Raw genomic sequence first — 6,000 nt, forward strand, 5'->3', positions numbered from 1 at the left:
TGTGGACACTTGGTGACTGTACTTGTTAGTACGTATTCTACTAATTTAAGAAGTGCCTGAGCTAGAGAGCAGTGGAGGATATGTGAAATAAAGGCAGAATGTGGGTCTCTAGGAGAGAGGAAGGGGGCAGCTGAAGGGAGTGGGGATGAGGAGGGAAGGGAACAACAGAACAAAGCAGAAAGTGCCGTCACGAATCCATCACTCTGTATGCTAACTCAAAATCAATTTAGAAAATCTATATATCACAAAGACTGTTTCCTATCATATAAGAGGTGTGCAAAGCACATGAAATGACAGCAAATAATGCAATATTATCAATAAATGAGACAGAAGAATGCAGGGAAGGGAATGAGAAAATAAAAGCAGAGTATACTGTGCACCTCAGCACAACTGCGCCCCTTCCGGGAGAAGAGAAAGGACCACTTGAGTCAAGGCTTGGGGATGCTGGACCACAGTGGGAACTCCAGAATACTCAGCGGGGCCTGCCTGGGCCCAGGAAGAAACCAGCAGGATGCTGGGAAGGCCTGAAAATGCAGAGAGCAGGACTTGGCTTCTCAGTGGACACTGGCCCATCCCCACTTTCCCTCACCAGCCCAGGTGTTGGATCCCAGATTCCTAAACATCAAGAATGTATCAATAAACTAGGTGAATGAGCTGTGGAGACGCGGCAGCTGATGGCAAACACCACAGCACTTTGGGGGCAGCATGGAGGTCAGGCTTCAAGCTGATGAACATAAAAGGAAGTTTCACGGGTGCCACGCTGTCCACAAATACCCAGAGAGAGCAGTGAGAACTCCCGGGTGCCACTAACAAACAGACGTCCACAGAGGACTTACAGAGAGACAGCCATGAAGAGGAGAAAACAGACAGCTGAGGGATGAACGGGAAATTCAAATAAAACAAAACCCTATATGATGTGTTTAAATGCTTGAGATGATCCTAAAATAAGGTGTTGTTTCATAGGAAAAGACATGAGGAAATTCTGGGAACTAAACACACACACACACACACACACACACACACACCATTTAAGATGGAAAAGACAAAACAAATTTGATAAACTCAGCAAACTCATATAAAATGATTTTAAAAAGAAAAAGCTATAAGACATTAGGAGAAACAAATCTAAATCCACCTGCAGCTTCAACAGGTACGACCGTTGAAGAGCCAGAAGCAGGCTTTCCCTGTGCTGAAGGACACACACCTTTGGTAGATGCATCTGTTATGGAAATGGTGATTAAGAAAAGGAGTGTGAGCGTGGAATGAGTGAGAACGGGACAAGCAGCGAGAAAATAATGATAATGGCACTATTCATGTGATTTTTCAGATCTGTAAAGATCAATAAAAGGTTCTAGAAGTTTTCATTGAGAAAAATGTCTATAAAAAAATAAAGGTTGTCATCAATCACCCATGCAACATCCATGACATAAAACAAAAGAGAGAATGGCTTTTAAGATCCCAAAGGAGGCTATATGCACCCTCAGGACTGCTGAGCAAGTGTGTCATCTTCAGCTGTACTATGGAGAGCATCTCTCGTATGCTGCAGATTGGGAAGTTCCTGGAGAGCCCACTCCAGCAAGACAGAAGAGGAGCCCAGGAGAGAGACAGGCGTAAGACATCTCAATGACTGTGCCAGGCATCAGAAGAGTAGCCCAGGAGAGAGACAGGTATAAGACATCCCAATGGCTGTGCCAGGCATCAGAAGAGTAGCCCAGGAGAGACAGGCTTGAGACATCCCAATGGCTGTACCAGCCATTTAGAGAGCAACCATTTCAGACACAGTGCCAGAAGGGGGTGGGGGGCGCAATAACTAAGATTCCATGTAGCTGATTCTGTCCTTAAGACCCTGAAGACATTTTAAGGATAAACTTAAGCAGGAAGTATAGGAACATGATCATCAAACCCTAGATCGTGGCTCATCTTAATAATCACTCTGCATTTTATTATTAAAGGAGCTATTAAATTCTGCTTTTATCTTTTTTAGTTACCTCAGCCTGCTTTTTCTGGGGCTCCTTTATCTTATTTATGAGTTTTCAAACTGAAATACAATCTACTTATTTTCATTAATTCTTTTTGTAAAGGTTTTTTTTTTAAATTTTATCAGATGTGTGTAGGCATTTGCCTACACGTGCACCTGTGCACCAATTGTGCCTAAGGCCTGTGGGGGTCAGAAGGGGGCGTGAGAGCCCCAGGAACTGAAGTCACAGACAGTTGAGTTGTAGTGTGGGTGCCGGGAAGAAAACTCTGCTCCTCTAGAAAAGCAAGTGCTCACGACTTCTGGACCATCTCTGTGGCCCCCATTTTCATTGATTTTTAATGATAAAAAATTCAAGACAATATGTTTTAAATTCTGTTGCAGCTTTCACTGCATCTGCTAAGTTCTGCTAAGCAGTACTCCTGGAACGTGGGTCTTCCATTCTGCACTGTGGTGAAATTCACTAATGAGGGGTAAATGTCTAAGGTTGAGAGACATTGAAAGATAGTCTGGGTGATGCAAGTTAGAATAGAAAGTGAACTAGATACAATCTGTTGGACTCACCAAGATAGGATAGATACAGAGTATTGTCTCTGGATTTGTCAATTGCTATGGATAGACATTGTTGATGTACTTATTGTCTGTATATATTGTATGTAGTTATTGTACTTATTATATATAGTTTTCTCTTATATTGGCTGTAACTTTATGAATGCAAACACTGTGTGCTAAACACTGCGCCTAGAATTTGCTCTCCTGGATTCTTGGGTATCTCTGGGGCCCATGCCTGGCACGTGGCATGAGCTCTAGAACCTGTGGCATTCACGAGCATGAGGAAAGGACTCCACGGGCTGCATTACCCTGCTCTGACAATTGTTTTTCACACACTGGGCAGATCCCACCGTGCTCTCACAACCACCAGGATTTCACCCTCGAATCCTACGTATCACCCATGCTCGCCCACCTAACAGACCCCGACGGTGACAGGCTCACTGCCTCCACTCACTCGAGGGCCCCAAGTCCTGTCTGCACTTCACAGCCTGTCAGTCCATGTGGCTGGACAAATGAAGCTGGGTGACTCAGATATTTAAGTTCCTCCAGAGTGTTAATGAATTTCACAAATATTTAACAAGCAAATTAATTTATGTAAAGATCTGTTCATATTTGATAAACTTGAAGCAATTTAATAAATCCTGTCCTGTTTTAATAAACGATGGATTATGGTAGCCTTCCTACAAACAGTAAATACATAAGGAAAATATTTATTATGCACCTGCCTTTTCAAAGATCATGAAAAGATTATCTTTGCCATAAAGACTTGACATCACTGTACTGTGTGTATTTGCTGGGGCGGAGGAAGGAGAGTGAGCAGGCACATGTTCAGACTACCAAACCAGTGATGATGTCATGGGAAAGTTGGAGTACTAGGCACAGACTTACTTGGCACAAACCTTTGGGCACACACAAGCACCACATCACCGTAAGCATCAGCTGAAAACAGTTGTCAGGGTGCTCACACCCCCTTAGCAATGGCAGATGCCTCTAACACACATTCTTCCCCTCATGCATTGCTTTATGAGCCATGAAAACCCTATCACAAAATCCTATATATTATTCAAGCCTTAGCTCAGATAGTTAGGTCAACTACAACCTTCTCCAGACTCCTGCTTCCCTTCTGGCAGAGTTAGCCCTTGCTGCCCTAGACTGAGAGCATCATGGGAATATCCACAGGACGGCATTTGTCTGGCTGCCTTATGGTTCATGCTGTGCAAGTCAGCCTCTCTCTGTGCACTGGGAGCTCCTCCACCCTCAGCAACTTGCATTCTCCCACAGATAGTTAAGAAGCAACAGTGTATGTGGCCTGGATCGTGGTGGTACCATGGAGAGAGGATGACAGTGGATGGTTCTTATCATCTTCTAGGGGTACCAAAACTGTTGAAGTGATACCTTCCAGCATTTGCCTCCATGGATTCAGGGATCTTTGGTGGGGAGATACAGTCTTAGCATGCTCAGAAAGATCTCCCATGCTCATGGATTGGTAGGATTAACAGTAAAAATGGCCATCTTACCATAAGCAGTTTACAGATTCAATGCAATTCTCATCAAAATTCCAACAAAACTCAACTTTGTAAATAAAAACAAAAACCCCAGGATAGTTAAAGCAATCCTGAACAATAAAGAAATTTCTGATGATATCACCATCCCTGATTTCAAGCGCAATCGCAATTAAAAAAAAATCAAAACATGGTATTTGCATAAAAACAGCCAGGCTGATCAACGGAATTGAAGACCCAGAAGTAAATCTCCACACCTATGGACATTTGATTTTTGACAAAGAAACCAACATTATACAATGAAAAAATAAGGCATCTTCAACAAATGGTGCTGGCATAACTGAGTGTCAGCATGTAGAACAATGCAAATAGATCTGTATCAGTCACCTGTGCAAAACTCAAGTTCAGGTGGATCAAAGACCTCAACAGATAAACTAGATACACTGAACCCGATAGAAGTGTGGAGGGGCTTGCTGCTACAGCCGACAATCTGAGTTCTATCCTCCACAGCCCACAGAGTGGAAGGAAAAGAGATTTCTGTAAGTTTTCCTCTGATCACCACCCACATGTGCCATGACAGGCACATACATAATATTTTAATATTTTTAAAAATATGAATTACATATGAAAGATGTTAGTATTTGTTCATTTTGGGTGATGTTAGTTTATCCTCTGTGATTTTCATTTTCAAATAAAATGTTTTAATATAAATGATGTGAAACATACATATATATCTGCACTTGTAAAATAAAAGAGACATTTTTATATTGACTAAAGGTCTGATCCATAAAGGAGACACAGCCATCGTAAATATTCACACTTACAAAAAGCCAAGGGGATTTATAGAGCAAAATCTATTTAAAAAAATATAGAGAAACACTGAGAAAACTGCCATAATAGTAGATTTCCACTTGCATTTCAGAAGAAATCAACAGATAAAAAGATAAATAAGGGTAAAACAGATTTGAAGATCAACATCATAAACCCAATGTAATAAACAGATTTTTAAACTTTATAATATAATATTGAATGCTTATACTTTTCAAATACCCTTGGAATTAAACACACACACACACACACACACATATTAGAGCACAGGTAAAACTGAAAATACCTAAAACATAAAATGTGACAAGGTTGATGTCTTGACCTTACATTAAAAAGTGATTACTTTAGGGAAAGGTGATAAAAATGGTTCCCTATCTTCAGGTAACTTACAGAAGAAGAGTCCATTAAACTCATAGTTTTGAGGGGTGATTTCATGACCATCACAGAAGGGAGCACGGCAGCAGGCAGGCAGGCATAGCCCTGGAGTGGTAGCTGGGAGCTTATATCCCCATTCAAAAATAGGAGTCAAGAAAGCTAACTGAGCCTGCCATTGAGCTTTTACAGCCTCAGTGCTCGTCCTCCAGGGCCACATCACTTCCAAGGCCACACCTCCCCAGCAAGGCCACACCTCCCCCAGCAAGGCCACACCTCCTAATCCTTCCCAAACAGTTCCAACCACTGGGAACCAAACATTCAAATATAGGAGCCTATGGAGATCATTTTCATTCTGCCCACCAGATCCCCCTTACTAAATTCAGCATTAAAGGTGAGCACACCTCTGGGACTTACCTCAAGGGCAGAGCCCTCCCTCCTGTCCTGAGAGATGAGACGCCAGGGCCTTTGTGTCCATCTCTGGGCACAGCTTTTCCCTAGTCAGCTCTGTTCACGTTCTCTCTCAGGAGAGGCTGTGTCCAGGCAGCTCATAAGGATTCTCCATAGATCCCTTTGCTAGCTAAGTTTCACTTCCTGTTAGCTAAACTTAGTATCATGAAAAGGGCAAGCAGGAACACATGCAAAAGGGAACAGCTGAGGAGAGATGATGGTGAAGTGATCTCCAGTGGTGTGTGGACGTGTCGTCTGCAGCGCACACCACCCCAGCCACCCAGACGAAATGTCTCTGTGGCTGATTTAGCCTGTTTGGTC

The 6,000-nt window shown here is 42.6% G+C and overlaps 1 long non-coding RNA gene across 3 annotated transcripts in view; it reads right to left on the reverse strand.

The window, feature by feature from the left end:
- The window catches only part of LOC142858425 (uncharacterized), a 135,673-nt gene extending 129,912 nt beyond the window's left edge, over positions 1-5,761 (reverse strand). For all 3 annotated transcript variants that reach the window (XR_012912015.1, XR_012912017.1, XR_012912016.1), the window contains exon 1: positions 5,647-5,761. This is a non-coding gene — a long non-coding RNA (uncharacterized LOC142858425). The remainder of the gene's footprint in view (positions 1-5,646) is intronic.
- Positions 5,762-6,000: the final 239 nt, after the last annotated feature.

Source organism: Microtus pennsylvanicus, chromosome 10, assembly GCF_037038515.1.
Source record: "Microtus pennsylvanicus isolate mMicPen1 chromosome 10, mMicPen1.hap1, whole genome shotgun sequence".
NCBI classification, from domain to species: domain Eukaryota; kingdom Metazoa; phylum Chordata; class Mammalia; order Rodentia; family Cricetidae; genus Microtus; species Microtus pennsylvanicus.